The following is a 16,843-nucleotide window of genomic DNA, read 5'->3' on the forward strand; positions in this document are numbered from 1 at the left end:
ATTTAATCCACTTTTTCCTCCTATGTTCTAGAAAGGTGAAAGCATTCAAAACCAATTTATTATCTTGCTTCAGATCTATTTTCCTCTACTTCAAATTTCTAGACTTAGGTTCATTCATTCATTGTTTAAACAAATGCTTGTTGGGTATCTACTGCCCAGTAGGCATATAAATCTATTCCTAATGTTTCTCTGCTTTAAGGTGGATTGTTACCTTTTTGGGAAGGTTGACTTGTTGAGACCTTGAGATAAATCTGTAACACAAAGTAGGAAGGTGAATTGCCCACTGAAGGGCGTTCTCATGTGAAAAGGCCAGATCTCCAACTAGATCACACTTGGGAGCATTTCTCATCTCTATCTTTCAATATCTTTGATCTTTGATTAATGTTGAAATAGTTGAGAAGTCTCCAGCAGGTTAGAGATAATATGACCTTTGCCACAGAGAAGGGACTGGAAGCTTGGCAAAGAGGTCACTTGTGGGTAATCTCAAACTTAAATGAAGTAATCTGTATCCTACATACCAGATAATCTCTCTGTGGTGAGAATTTCCCTTTGTTGACCTCAAGTCTTTTGAAATATCTATTTCAAAGTTCCAGCAGTCTCCATTAAATAAGGATATAAGTAGTCTTATTTCCACACTTAGACCTCACCATTGAAGAGAAGAAGTACCCCCTTACAGCCAGTGGGATAAAGACAATTACTTTAAAAATTGAATTTTACAGAACAAAAATCAAGAACAGGGACTTCCAGTTTTAGCTCTGACATGTAAAGAGCTTAGAAGTTGTTTCTCCCAAACTAACAACAAGAAGAAGCTGAAGAAAGTGAAAATGAGTGATTTTCTGTACCCATTAGAGAATAGAAGACGTAGGGAAAACTGCCACTCAGTAATGTGGAAAGACAGACGAAAACAGAGAACCATAGCCTAGATCTGCTTACCCGGAACAGGAGCCACTGGCATAAACTGCCAGAAAAACTTACATGGTAACTTTGACAAATTTCTGGAGACTGTGTGTATACTAGTGTGGCAGTGAGAAACTCTTGGGGATTGCGTTCTTAGGAGAGCCCACAATCAGGGATTTTATCTCCAGGAGTGCCATTTGGCTGTCACAGTGATGATCCAAGCAAGACTCGCTCATGGCTTAGAAAGAGGAGAAGAGTAATCATTGTGAAATAAGGAACATTCTCCATGGCGACAACCTCCTCTTCATGGGAGAAAACTTTACCAGACAGAGCCTTATCCCACCTGGGAGAAAGGCATCTCTCCCACTCTGCCTCCAGCCAATCTTTCCTGTCTCATCTATGAGGGGAGGCATGCCATACTACCATGGAAACTCTTATGATGGTGGAAGCCCAGAGACAAAGGACCACTGAAAGACAGAGAGTTAATCATAACATCATAGACTGCTCCCCCTCCCACACACCTTAGCACCACAACAGGGTTTCAGTACATGAGCAGTGGATTACAGCTAAACAAACTGGAACGCATATTCTCTGAGAAGGAGAACCTGAGAAAGCCAAAATCAAGAAGAAGGGAACAAACAAAAACACAGGTGCTAAAGGAATTGTAAGCCCCCGACACTTAAAGCTACAGCAAACATTCAATAAAGCCCAGTGCCTAGACACATGAACATAAATCCTCACACTAAAAGTCTATTTACTTCAGCTCCCACTATTCAATAAAAGAGGTCTGTCTTTCAACAAAAAATAACAGCAAAAGAAAAAAACAAACACCCCACAATCTAAAGAGATGAAGCAAACATCAGAACCAGACTCACATGCACAGATGATAAAATTATCAGACTGGGAACATTAAATAACTATGATTGATATGTTAAGGACTCTAATGGATAAAGACGACAACATGAAAGAAGAGATAGATAATGTCAACAGAGAGATGGAAACTCTAGGATGGAATAAAAATTAATGCTGGAAATCTAAAACACTAACAGATATGGAACACGTTTTGCTAGGCTCATCGTAGACTGGACACAGGAGGAAAAAAACAGTGAGCTTGAAGATGGGATGATAGAAGCTTCCCAAACTGAAATGCAAAGAGAAAAAAAGAATAACAATTTTTAAAAACAGAACATCTAAGAAATGTGGGACAATTTAAAAAGGTGCAGCATGTGCATAATTAGAATATCAAAGGGAGAGGAAAAGAGAATGAAGCAGAAGAAATATGTGCATTAATAATGGCTTGGAACTTTCCAAAATTAATGACAGAAATAAAACCACAAATACAGGTAACTCAGATACAAAAATATAGAAACTGGAGAAACTGCAGTTTTATCAAGCAGATAGACATTATAAAAAAAAAACTACAAGGGACTTCTGGTTTACAGTCCAGCATGTAAGAAGCTTGGAAGTTACCACTTCATCCTAAAAACAAGGAAAAAGCTGAACAAACTGAAAAAGCAAATCTTCTTAGATCCTTAAGGGAAGTGAGGTCACAGGGTAAACCAGCCCCCAAAATGTCAGACACCAAACCAGCAATGAATACAGAGAATCACGAACTAGTGGAGCAGAACCATATGAGCAAAACTCTAGGTAGGGTCCTCTGCTGGGGTAGGAAAACTTAAACTGTAATTAACAAATTCCTAGAGGCTCAATGTGGGTAAGTCTGAGAATTAAAAACTCCAGGGGGTTCTGGTCTTAGGCGACTTCCCACACTCTTTTGTGAGTTATATCTCCAGGAGATCTATCAGGTCCTCACAATCAATTTCAGAGAAAGCCCCATGTGCTTCCAGCAGGGGGAGGGGGAAAGAAACCACTCTGAAATACTCTAGAGCATTCTGTTCTTTAATAAGATTTCCCCACAAGAGACCTATTTCACCAAAGCCTAGCCTGCTGAGGTTTTATTAGAGCCTAAGCAACCCTGGGGAAAGGAAATACCCAACTCCAGCCCACTCCAGCCATCCTGTCCACCTAAGGGGAAAGAAATCTGAGAAGCACACGTGAAGTTCACAATCCAGTCACAGGCTCACTAAAAGAGTAATACCTAATCATAGGACCAGAGAATGCTTCTCCTCCCTCCACACCTTACTACCACATTACAGAAGATTTATTTACAGCAGTTTCTTTTACCCAGTAGATCACGCCTGGCTATCAAGAAAAAATTACAAGATGCTAAAGAGATAGTGCAAGCATCAGAACCAGACATGACCGGGCTGTTGTAATTACTAGATTGCAAATTTAAAACTATAATTAATATCCTAAGCGTTCTAATGGATAAAGTAGACAAAAAGCAAGAACAAATGAGCAATGTAAGCAGAGTGATAAAAATCCTAAGAAAACACCAAAAAGAATTGCTAGAAATAAAAAAACACTGTTACAGAAATGAAAAATGCCTTTGATGGACTTATTAGTAGACTGGACATGGTTGAGGAAAGAACCTCTGAGCCTGAGGATTTAAATAGAAACCTTGAAAAGCAAAAGGCAAAGAGAACAAAGGCTGAAAAAACCAGAACAGAATCCAAGGATTGTGGGACAACTACAAAGTTGTAACATACACATAATGGTAACACCAGAGAAGAAGAAAGACAGAAAGAAACAGAAGCAACATTTGAAAAAATAATGACTGCAAATTTCCCCAAATTAATGTCAGACACCAAACCACAGATCCAGGAAACTCAGACACCAAGCAAGATAAATGCCCCAAAAAAGCTACATACATTGTCTTTAAACTACAGGAAATAAAAGATTTTAAAAAATCCTGAAAGACACCAGACGGTTAAAAAAAACCACCTTACCTATAGAGGAGCAGATATAAGGATTACATCCAACTTCTCAAAAACCACACAAGGAAGAAGAGAACGGATTAAAATATATGTACAAAAAAATCAGTGCCAGGGGTTAGGGGGAAGAGAGTAATGAATAGGTGAAGCACAGAGGATTTTTTAGGGATTTTTATCAGGAAACTACTCTGTTATGATACCATAATAGTGGATACCTGTCCTTATAAATTTGCCCAAACTTGTAGAATATACAACACCAAATGTGAACTCTAATGTAAATTATGGACTCTGGATGAGAATGATGTGTCAGTGTCAATTCATCAGTTGTAACAAATGCACCACCACATGCGGAATGTTGATATGGAAGAGGCTGCATATGTGCGTGGGGGCAAGGGATATATGGGAAATCTCTCTGTCTTCCACTCAAAATTGCTGTGACCCTAAAACTGCTGTAAAAAGTAAACTCTAATAAACCAAAACCAAAAGAAAAAAAAAAACTGCAGGTAGGCATACATATTCAAAATGAAGAAAACCAAAGACAAAGAGAAATCCTTGAAATAAGCCAGGGGGCTGCAGAAGCACTTCACATGCAGAGGAACAAGACTAACAACTAAAGGAGACTTCATCAGTAGCCACGCAAACAAGAAGAGAGCAGATGAAATATTTAAGTTTTGAAACAAAACAAAGGCAACTGGTAATTTTATATCCAGCAAAACTTTTCTTCAACAATGACGGAGAAATAAAGACTTTTTCAGAAAAAATCAAAAAGCAAAAGCAAAAACTGATGCAAGTCATCCCAGCTGAGCAGTCTTTAAGAAATGTTAAAAGGAATTCTTCAAGAAGAGGAAAATTACGTAGGTCAGAGATTGGGATCTAGATAAAGAAAGGAAGAGCACTGAGAAGGAATACACAAAAGTAAAATACATTTTTTCTGTTTAATCTAAAAGATAATTTGTTTAAAATAATACTAGTAATAATGTATCAGGTCATCACAACAAATGGAGAAGTGAACTGAACAACAACAATGTCATAGGTCTGGAGGGTGGAGTTAAGAATACTCTGTTATAAGGTTCCTGTATTGCATGAGAAATGATAGTGTCATTTGAATGTGGGCTTAGATTAGTTAAAATATCACAATTTGGAATAGTCCTATGAAATTCTTTACTGTGTTTACTTTAACGATGTCATCTAGTACTTTGTTGTTTACAATAAAAAGTGCTCTCTCTGAGCACCTATGGGCGACAGCTTTCAGCATCAGATATAATTTTACTTCCCATAGGAACTGATTTTGATGTAAATTATGGATCCTCTAAATCATGTACTTTTTGGTATTTCTCTCTTTGCATAGTTCCCTAGAAAGACTTTTTTGGCATGCCTTTTGGGTACTAAACCACACTATCCTGAATTCATCTTACATAAACTCCTTTTGCCTCATTTTTTCTTTGTTTCCTTTTTCTGCTATTTTTTCCATGCTATACTTTGTGGATCTTTGTAAGGTACCTTACAACTTTTTAAAAAATGAGATAAAGTAAAACAAATAAATGAATCAGTATTGTTCTAAGTGTACTCCTGAAGAATATTAGAACAAATTATACCTATCACTTTGTTGTTATTAGTGCCATCAAATCACATCTTACTCCTAGCGACCCTGTGGACAGCAGAGCCTGGTCTTTTTGCTCCATCCTCTCCCCTTCCAGCACTATATCAGACAATGCTCTGCTGCTGTTTACAGGGCTTTCAAGTCTGATTTCTTGGAAGTGGGTGGCCAGGTCCTTCTCCCTAGTCTATCACTTAGAGTGAACCAAATGGCATGTATCCTTTTAATCACAGATGAAGTTATTTTTGTAGTTGCCTGATTGTCTTTGAACCACACTAAGGGAACAATAATGTCACTATGGCTTTGTCATCTCTTGATATAGTTTTCTCATTTGACATAGTCATTACAGTACTTGTCACTTTTTGGAGAGCATTAATTGCCAACAAAATAACAAGGATTATTATTGTGACATGGTTTACAGTCATCATTGCATAGAAACATATAATCCTAGAGTTGGAATCTATTTCAAAGGAGCATTTGTTCTAGTCCTTGCTATCAGCTAATAATTATTTGCAAAGCTCCCAATTACAAAAACCCTCAGGTTCTCCTCAAGCTTTAGAAAGATATTTATACTTTCTTCTTTCAATAAACTGAGAATGAATAGTGAATATTTTAATTTATATAAAGAAAATCTTTCCTCATATATAGTAAACATTTTAGCATTCCTTGAAAACATTTAATACTATAATCAGAAAAATTTTCTATTTCTGGGAAATGGTTATTAGAACTCTTAGTTGAGGGCAAAGAGAAAAAAAATACCCTGCATTTTAAAAAGAGCTAGAAAAATTGAGGTCAGATTACCCTCAGCCCCCTGGATTTATTAGGAGGCAGCCTCAAAAGGCTCTGGTAACACAGCACCTTTGTCCCAGATCCCCCTCAACTTCCCTGGGCAATGGAAGGAGAAGAGCAGGGCTTGCGCAGCAAGAGACAAATCTTTGGTCCTGAATCTTTGGCCTATGGGAAAGGGTTGTGTTGCCTGCACTTTTTGAACTTGCCCTTTGCTATAAACCCTGTGAGAAGAGATGTCTGAAATAATCATTCGTAAAGACTGAGGATGCCTGTAAGAAGGCGAAGATGAAATCTCACTCCCTTATTGGATGTGTGCTTAAGAAACCGTCAATTGTAGCATCTCAAAGTGACAGACAGGGACTCCGGGATTGCCCCTGTGTGCTCATCCTAGCTTGCTTTGAGAACAGTCAGCTCATTTTTTTATTCCTCTCCCCCGCAAAAAGTCAAAAATCCCATGAAGTTAAATACAAAATCATTTGCTAGTAAAATGTATTTTATAGAAGATTTGAGGAGATAGAAGGGGGCAAACTACTAATTTCAAGGAGGGGCTATCTGGTGAAGAATGTTCCCCAATTAGGAAATCCTTGGGTTTTATTGTGGGACTATTGATCCATTGAGTACATGTTGTCAAATGTTGCACTAACTTTATTTAAATTGTACTAACTTTATTTATTTAAAGAGAAGAATGCCCATCCACATCTCATCATTGCTAGTTAATATTGTTTTAAATTTTAATCAATGAAATAAGACCAATGAAACAAAAATTTAAAAGCATAATTATTGGAAAGGAAAGACAACTATCATTATTTGCAGATGATGTGACCACATACAAAATTCATGATGATAAGTTACAAAATTTAGAATTCAGAGGAAAGCATAATAAACCATACAGGTACAAGAAAAATGCTCCACTATTAATAATTTTTTTTTACATATAAGCAATAAAGAACTAGAGACTATAATAGAGAAAATACTTATTTAACGTCAATAGAGAAATATATAAAATAATTTAGAATATCTCAAAGAAAAATGTAAGGAATCCTTCTGAAGAAGGCTGTGTAATCTTGGTAAAGTGTTTGAACAAAAGAAAAAATATTTCACATTACTGATAGAAAGATAATTTAAAATGATAAATCTTTAAAAATTAACTTACAAGTTTAATGCAATTAAGATAAATATTTACTGGGATTTTTTTGGTAACTTGATGAAATTATTTTAAAGTTGCTGTAGCTGAGAAACAAATAAGAGAAACTAAGAAAGTTTTCCCCCAAAAAAGTGAACTTTTCACTATCTGAGTATAGGTCACAATCCTTCATTAATTATAGTGTGGTATTGGCAAAAGAGTCAATAGGTAGATTAATGAGATAAAATATATGAGGCTCCAAAAGAGCAATAAACGTAATAACTTCATAAATAAAGGAATCATCACAAATAAATAGGGAAATAATTATTCAGTAGATAATGTTGAGAGAACTGACTAAATATATGGAATGATCAAGCAGAGATCATTCCTCACAAGGTGCAAGAAAACAAATGCCACAAAGTTTAAGGAAAGTATTTTGAAAAGTAAAATTAAAAAAGGTATACAAATTGTAGGAGAACATATCTGACACTTTTCAGATGGAGCGGTCACTTTTCCATGTAAGACTTGTATACAGGGGAAGAATCCAATCAGCCTGTATCAAAAAGCAGCATCATGGTCTGGTATATGATGGAAATCTGCACATGCATCCATGAAGATGGAACGAAATTTAGCTGGTCCTCACAAGGAAAATAATTGGAAACTAAAAAATCAGGCTCTGTGTCTTAAGTCTCTCCCTTTAGGGGTTAGACAAATTCTTAGCCTGGTTCTGTCTATGCATCTGCTGTTTTTCCTTCTTTCTAGACCAGCTTCCTGGTAGCTCTAATCCCAAATAATTTTAGTGGGCTTTCTCCATATGCAACATAACTATTAGCTCAAGTTTCTGCAAATAACCTGCAAAAACTCCGTGAGCTTCTGTTTTATATTTCTAGAAAGGGGTAATACGACATATTTTTTGAGCACAGTCACACTAATCCAGAGGGTGACATCATTTCTCATGTAAAGCAGGGTGCTTTTGAGAGTGAGAGCATGCTCAGTTAGTGACGAAGGGTCAGGGGGGCTGTTCCAGGTCAAAGGGGGCTAATGTTTCCCCTAGCCTAGGTCATGAGCCAGCCAAATTTGGCCCTTCTGCTAGTCTGGTGCGCATCCCCGCCAACCCAGCTGTGGCCACATATGACACGGTAATTCAGGCTGCTGCCAACCAGGCTTCAGGCTGGGGCAGGGTCTATGCGAATTGTGTGTAGTTAGAATGAGTACTGCAGAACAGGTCCACTTTCACAAGGACTTTTCAAGAAGGAAAACTATGGAAGAAGGAATAAAGAAAAAGACGGACTTAGTAAAAAATCTCCTCACCAAAAATGTCATAAAAATATTAAAAGTCAAATGATAAACGAAAAATATATGCAACAAATATTCACCCCTGTTTTATTATATCTCCAAATCTTCCTCTTCTCAGCCAGCCTATTGCTTTTCCCAGCCAAAAGTCTTATCTTGTAACACAAAGTCTGCCACAGAAGGTTTTTTTCTTAATTACTATTTTATTATTTCTTATTTTGTTAATAAAATATTAATACACTTTATTTACTTATTCACATATTTGTAAGTACAATTCACAGCACTGTTCTTCTCAGACACAATAGCTAAATGAATCTGATAGTTAAAATCTGGTGGGAGTAATACATCATTGTTTGGGAATAAACTCAGTTTTCAGAAATTATAGGGAGATTCTATTAACATTCTATCCCTATGATTTAACTGTGGTCATTAACAAGACTAACTGTAGAGAAAACTCGCTCCTTTTAAAGGGGAAAGTCCTGTTTGTAACAGATGGAAGCAGGAGCGTGCCTGGTTAAGAGGCTGACCCTGCCTCTGAAGGCAGTCAGGAGGATCAATGTACAACATACGAAAGATCTGGTTTTGTGAAAGTCAAACAGAAAATTTCAGGCCATCCACAATCAGTCAGTGCACTTAGGACCACATAGTCCCATGTGAAGTGTCTTTGTCGCACTTGTGACTGGACAGGAGCTCAGCTTTTCCCTCTGCACCAGGGAGCCTGGGCCAGGGGATGAGTCTCAGCCTTCCCTCCACCCCCAAACAAGAGCCGAATTCTTCCCACCAGGTTGATGTTTGGCGCAGAAGCAAAGAAGAAACAGAAATAACTAGAGGGTAAGAGCAGCAAGAAGGATGGAAGAGATCGAAAGCTCATACAGAGCTCCTCACTGCTATGGCCTCAGAGGGTTGGGGGAAGCCTTGGTGGGTCGCAGAAGTTTTAATCAACAGAACGACAGTACTTGTATTTACAAACCAGCCTAGATTAAAAAGGACTGTTTGAGAAAAATAAAAATTATAAAACCTTCAGTGGTTTAATTCATTTCCAACTCCTGACCCTGGGGAGAATTATAATCAGTGCTTCTGATTACGATCATCATTGCAATTTACAGGATAATTTTCAGGGGATCCCTTTGTTACTTGTTATTTATGATAGCTATTTCATATAAGCTTATTTAGAAGTATAAGAGTATTTGGTAGACATCAAGTTTCTAGTTGTTCATTCTAGGACATTTAGAATTGTAGGGTTAGAATTTTTTTTAAAAAAAACATAATTTCCCCTCTGATGTTCTGTCCCTCTCTCATCCCTGTCGTGATCATTTACCAACCTCTGGTCTGTCTCCTTCATTCACGGTAGAGTAAGGTGGCTGGTTTTACATCTTCCTCTGCACTCTCACATTCTCTTGTCTTCAGTGGCATTAACATCAGCATGGGCTACCCACTCAGTGTCCTGGATGCTCACGTCAGCCTGGTTCTTACCCAATGACTGTCTCTCCTCCTCCTTTGCCTCCAACAATCATGGACATAGCCTGGCTCTCGTCTGTCAGTGCTCTAAAATCACAAATTCAAGCGTCCTGCTCCCTCACCCAATCTCCTGTCTTCCCAACAGGTCACCACCCACTCCATCCACCTGACATTCCTGCCATGTTCAACTACTCAAATCGCAGCCATTCCTTGATCTCATTAGGACTTCCAGTCCACTGACCTGGCTACTTTTTTCCAAACTTCCATACGCACCCTTTTATTTTATGTAGCTGAGATCTCTTTGGTGATCGTTTGAATAAATTCTTGCCAATAACCTAATTTACTGATCTGTCTGTCTGCTTGTCATAGCCATTGGGCAAAACTGTAACCCTAGTTGAACATATCTACATAATTTCTTTGTGGCTGTGTCAATGAAGCCAAGAGCTGGTGGAGAAAATCACACGTGGTGGAAGACTGGCTCCACAACAAATTCATGAATGCTGGCTTCAAACGGTGCTCAGAACTGCAAGGAGGAACATTTCTATCATGAGCTCACTCTCCTATTCTCCAAAATGACTATTTTCAAGCCTTCTCACAATTAAAAAAAACAGCCAGTTGCCCTGCATTCATATATTCATTCTCATCTGCTTTCTACCCCACCTGCCCATCTCTCTCTCTTCAGTCTTTCAACTCTATCTCCAGTGCTCTAATAGAATGGACATCCTTCTTTCACTGCACTTGTTATAGTTACAAACTATAAATTATAGGTGTATATAAGTTACATTAATTTAATGAATATTCATCACAAATTATATGCTATAAATTATATGAATAATTTATATTTATTCTGTAAGAATTTTCAATCAATAAAAATCTCACTCATTACACTGTACATGAGGGCAAGGTCACACCTGATTGTTTACCATTCTATCTCTACCAACTGTTGTGGCACTTGACAATAGTAGATACTCCATAATTTATATTAATAGAATAAACAAGCACATGCACCTCAGTAATCCATTAAGTCTCTTTAAAAATAGCCTTAAGTACTCCTGATGCAGTGACAAGAACTGCGCTGGCGCCTGGACTCTCTTCAGTATACGTCTACTGTAATATGTGTGGGCCGCGATTCCACTTCTTTAACGCATTCTTCATGTGACTTCTGTTCTGAATAGTCACTGCTTTCATGTACTGTTTGTCCATCATTTTATGTCTTGCCTTGTAATGAGAAAATATCAGGGAGTACATTTTACCTTGATTAAATTCTATACACATATTATTTTAAAACATTTTTTGGCAATTGATGTATGTTACACACCATCCTATTTGCTGAGAAGTGGCTTGAGATAGTTGTAAAATAAGACATAAAACCTCCTCCTCAGTTCTCGCAGTCTAGTGGGAGAGACACTTCTACAAACGTGTAACTGTTAGGATAAGATTTCAATTCAAAAAACAGAAAACACAAAATAACAAAGGCTCAAGTAAGATACAAATTTACTACCTTCTCACTAAGTATAAGTAATGCAATATAACTATGGGAGTCTAATGATAATTAAGATCACAGGCTCTTTTCTCCTCATAGCCCAACACAGCTACTCCTGTTCCAGCCATTGCATCTATATTGTGAACAACAAGAATGAAAGGGAAAAAAAGGGGCAAACTTCCTTCCTTTTATGACACTTTCTGGATCTCTCATACATCAATTCTCTTGTTTCCCTTTGACAAATCTTAGCCACAAAGCAGCTAAAAAGCTGCTCCTAGGTTGCTAAAAAATGAGAGGTTCTAATACTGAGGGAAAAAGTGAGAATAGATACTGGGAAACATTGTCTACTACAGTAAGAAACTCTAATATAAAGAAAAGAGTAATAAATAATAAACTAGAAGTATAAACAAAATGAGTCAACTAGGAGAGAGAAAATCACTCTTACTGCCTTGGTAAATATTTCACCATTGTGAAAAATGGTTCTTGATATATAAAAAATATTTTAACAAGCAGATAAAAAAAAAAAAAGAAAAGAGAAGGGCAAGAAGGCGGCATAATCAAGGTATGAAATCCAGAAAATATTGAGTAGTGAGGAGAGAGATGAGTAGTCCAGTGGCCAGAACCCTGGAGGTGGAGAGTGTAGCAGGCGGAGTGGAATATGATGGAGATAGAAGGATGAACAGGTAGGTTGAGTTTAAGATATTAAGGGCTGTGAATGACAATGAATACATTGGCACTGATTAACATTGAAGAAACTTTAACCATTGCTGTTATTATTGCTGATATTTTGCTATGAATATTTTTCTATCTTTTAATCATTCTTCCATTACTTGTGGAAACTTGGAACCAGTACTTTCAATGTTAAATCTTGCAGATAGTGAAGTTTTGCCTTTGCTAACGTCCCAGGTATGGAAACTTGAACCATTATGGTTGCTTTATAAAAAAGAAGAAGTCACAGGATGGAAACAATTATCACTAGGGTTCATTCTACCGGATTGAAATTATATTCCTCAGAGGGCCAGGCACCATGAGACCCTGTGCAACAAATAGGAGACGTGTTCTTAGGATGAATCAGCTTTTAAGTAGAGCAACCGATTTTCCCCACTACATTCGGACCCCAGAGCCTTCAGCTCCTGCAGCCAGTTGAGGAACAGGCCCCTCTTTTCTGTGGGTATTGATAGAGGGAGGGGATGGGAGGGGGCGTGGGGGGGCGTGGTCAGAAAAGATCAACGGCTGCTCTTGTGAACCCAGAGGATCTGCTTGTGGAAGCAGCCTTCTGAGAAAGGCCTCTTGCAAACTGCAATCCTGGCGGCTGACACGCATTATTAGAAAAGCAGCGGGGAAGGCGTTCTTCTTCCTGACACACGAGTATTTGGATCTGGGGCTTTTGTTAAAGCTCTATCACTGGGATGAGTTCAGATTGGAAAAGTAAAAACAAAACATTCATGCCGCTGATATTCATGTTGCCAGTCATTTTTCTGCTCCCTGCAATTACACATGACTAACGCCAGCTTTATTTTCTGACTCATTCTGCAATGAAGACATTGGACCATGTTTTGTCCTGGACAACGAAAACTTTGTGAGGTCATATGACCTACATAACAACTTTATGACAATACCCCAGAGAGAAAGATGATGCTGTTACAGAAAGAGCAAAAAGCTTTCCTTATAAGGATCAGAGTTACAGAAGCACATCCGCCATGGAAACTGGAGGGCCACTGAGCTGTAGACGAGGTCCGTAAATGAGGACGTTGGATTTTTTTTTCATTTTATTTTTTATATAAGGTGGAAACTTTCAAAGTGTTCCTCAGCCAATTAATTCCTGAGCATGGCTTTTAAAATTAATTTAACACACATATTTCTAATCAAGCTCCCTGATGAGAAGATGATGTCTCTACCAGTAGAGTAACTCGTGTGTAATCCAGCTTCACCAGGCCTCATCAGCTGTGGCTTCAAGAGGTGATATTAGGATGACATTGAGCTGATAGCTGCCTCACCGCAGCACCTCACTGACAAACCCTGGACTCCTCACTTGTTTCTGGGAGCCCCAGGATGTCTCGCATGTGCTCCTGGAGTGGACGGTTCCCCACTGTGCATCTCAAGCGCTGGCTAGTGGCCAGCTCTGTGAGAAAGTCGCTCACTCTCTGGGACAGTAGCACTGCCATGCTTGGTGGCAGGTTCTGCTGGCCTGAAGGTGCATAATAACGGAGGTGTGCACGGCTTTGCTTTCTGTCTTCATTGTCCCAGGGCCCCACGACATTCTACACAGAGTTAGAGAGTTTGAGCCTCTCCACAACTCCTGTTGCGCTGTTGTCTGCTAGAATATGAAGCAGCACGATTTAGGCCAAGATGTCGTTGGTTAAAAGTCTAAGTATTTTGTTGGTTGGTTTTTATAGCCTCTCCCTCTCTAGGGCTCAGTCCTGTGGGCTCAGTGGGGAGACAGAAATCACAGAGGTCTCTGATTCCTCAGCTTTCCCATTTCTGACTCCAGGCACTGAGCATGACATCAGATCCAGCATGCAGAGACTTAGTGGGAGGGGCTGGGGAGTGGCAGGGTAGGGTCAGTTAAGATCACACTTCGCATGCTAATTAATGCAGTATTTCCAGAAGCACTCGGTCTTAGAAGAGGAATATTTTTAAAATGTAATGCCTCTCTCAGTAGTTAAAAACAAATTCACCTTTTTCAATTTCTCTATCAAGAAAATCAGAGTGACGGTCACCCTGGGTTACTCTCCCAGGTTCCAGCAACCGATGGAGGACCTGTACTGTAGGCTCTGATAATGGACCCCTCAAAAGATTGTCATTTTCTGTGTCTAGGGTGCAGCTTCCCAATGATTTCAGTGTTTCTACCTATTACATGGCACCAGAGTTGTGTCAGGTTCTGTATGGGGTCTGAGGAGAAAAACTGAGACTTGGTTATCTGGGCTGCAAACCCACATTACTTTCATGTAGTATTTCAACCGCTCCCACACACACAAGCAAAAAAAAATCCCTCAGTTTCTCCCTTCCATGCCCCAACTCTTGCAGGGAACTGTCAAACTCTCCCTCTGTCAGCAGACATGGACCCCAATCTGCTTCTCTTATCCTGCCTAAACTCTGACTTTTTTATTTGACCCAATTCTCTTGTCTTCTTGTAAGGTGCAGGTATTCCTTTATCTAACACCTTGGGGCCTTGACCTTACGTGGTTTTCAGCTATGTTCCAGGAAGAAGTTCTAAGTGACAACCACCCTGGAACCAGTCACTCTGAAATCCACCAGCCCAGCCCAGGCCACAACCACAAGACTGACACCTACACAGATAGGCAGAGAGTTGTGCTAAAATAACCTGCCCTCATTAATTTTGTAAATTCCTCTCCTCTGGGAGGAGCAGAGAAGCTATTTTAGATCATGCGATGTATATAAAGCATGATTTCAACCATGCATGTGCAAGCTTATGCCTACCTCTACACGTGATGATGAAACTTCCCCCTTTGAATATTCATTCCCTACCCCAAATAAAGATACCCACCTCCCTGTACTTGGGGAGTATAGCTTTGTGAAAATATTCCCTATGGTCTCCATTTTCTTTGCTGCATGCTACAAATAAAATTTCTTCTTTGTGGGACAACTAATTCTGGTGCAGTTTGATTTAACTCCCAAGAAGGGACCCGTGTTTGATCCAGTAACACCTCTACTTACCAACCAGCTCAAAAAGTAATTTAAGAAATATTTGCTCAAGAACTCAACATTATTAGTCATTCGGGTAATACAAATTAAAACAAATGGGACACTACTACATGCCAGTTGTGGTTTCAAAATGGCTAAAATTATAGGGGAAAAAAGCAAAAATACCAAGTGCTGGTGAGGGTGCAAAGCAATTGGAACTCTCATACGCTGCTGATGGGAAAGCAGAATGGTACAGCAACTTTGGGAAGCAGTTTGGTAGTTTCAGATAAAGTTAAACAGACATTTGCCATATGACTCAGTACCTCAACTCCTGGGTATTTTACTGAAGAAAATGAAAACTTGTGTTCACTCAGAAATTCTGTAGATGAATGTGTACTGCAGCTTTATTCATAATTGCCAAAATCTGGAAATAATTCAGATGCCCTTAAATCTGAGAATGGAAAAACAAGTTACAGTGAACCATATCAATGGAATACTACTCAGCAACAAAAAGGAGAAAATTATTGGTTCACATGACAACATGGATGACTCCTAAATGCATTTTGCTAAGTAAAAGAAGCCATATCCAAAAGGCTACATATTGTATGATTTACTTTATATGACACGGCAGAGCTTTAAGGATAGAAACAGATCATTAGTTGCAAGGAATGGAGGTTTGTGTTGACTACAATGGGGCAGCACAGAGAATTTTTGCGTGGTGATGGAACTGTTGTGTATCATATATTTGTCAACCCATAGAACTGTGCTGCACAAAGAGTACTTTAATTGTAAGTAAACTTTTTTCTAGAAATCAGACTCTGTTTCTAGTTCCTCATGTAAGGAGCTTGGAAGTTGCCACTCCATCATAACAACAATTAAAAAGCTGAACAGACTGAAAAATAACAACTCTTCTTCGATCTCTAAGAGAGGAGAACACACAGGGCAAGCTGCTGCCCCAAGATTGGAGAGTCAGACACGGGAAGACAGAGAATAACAACTTACCAGAGCCGAGACTGACAAGTTGAATCCACTGTGGGAACAAGTGCCAGGGTTGAAAACCTGAACTGTAACTGATGAATTGCTGGGTTTCAGTGTGGACAAGTCTCAGAGTGATAAACTCCAAGGGGACCCGATTGTAGCCCTCCACCTATATGTGAAATTTGCCTCTAGGAGCTCAACAAGATTCCCACAGTAAATACCACAGAAAAATCTCCTCCTGCTTCTGGCAGAGGAAGGGGAAAAGGAACCATTCTGAAATATGCCAGAGCACTCTGTTCTTCTTAAATAAGCCAGCCAGCAGGAGACACTAATTAACCAGAGCCTGAGCTGCTGGGGTTTTATCAGACCCTAACTGACCTGGGGAAGGGAAGTACTCAACTCTAGCCCACTCAAGGCAACCTGTCCCCATGTGTCACCTAAGTGGGGAGAAAAAAACTGAGAAACACTTGTGAAGTTCACAGTCCAGAGGAACAGACTCACTAAAAGACTGAGACGTAATAACAGAACTGCAGAACACTCCCCTCCCACACACTTCAAACCACGTTACTAAAGGCCTGTTTACAGCCGTTCCTTTTGCCGGGTACATCATGTCCAGCTATCAAGAAAAAATTACAAGGCATACCAAAAGGTCAAAAACACAATTTGTAGAGACAGAGCTGCGTCAGAATTAGACATGGCAGGGGTGTTGGAATTATCAGACTGAGAATTTGAAAAAACCACGATTA

The 16,843-nt window shown here is 39.1% G+C and overlaps 1 long non-coding RNA gene across 3 annotated transcripts in view; it reads right to left on the bottom strand.

The window, feature by feature from the left end:
- LOC124244487 (uncharacterized) overlaps positions 1-16,543 on the bottom strand; it is a 95,183-nt gene extending 78,640 nt beyond the window's left edge. For all 3 annotated transcript variants that reach the window (XR_006890021.1, XR_006890020.1, XR_006890022.1), the window contains exon 1: positions 16,122-16,543. This is a non-coding gene — a long non-coding RNA (uncharacterized LOC124244487). The remainder of the gene's footprint in view (positions 1-16,121) is intronic.
- Between the last annotated feature and the right edge of the window lie 300 nt (positions 16,544-16,843).

The sequence above is a fragment of the Equus quagga genome, chromosome 9 (genome assembly GCF_021613505.1).
Source record: "Equus quagga isolate Etosha38 chromosome 9, UCLA_HA_Equagga_1.0, whole genome shotgun sequence".
NCBI classification, from domain to species: Eukaryota; Metazoa; Chordata; class Mammalia; order Perissodactyla; family Equidae; genus Equus; species Equus quagga.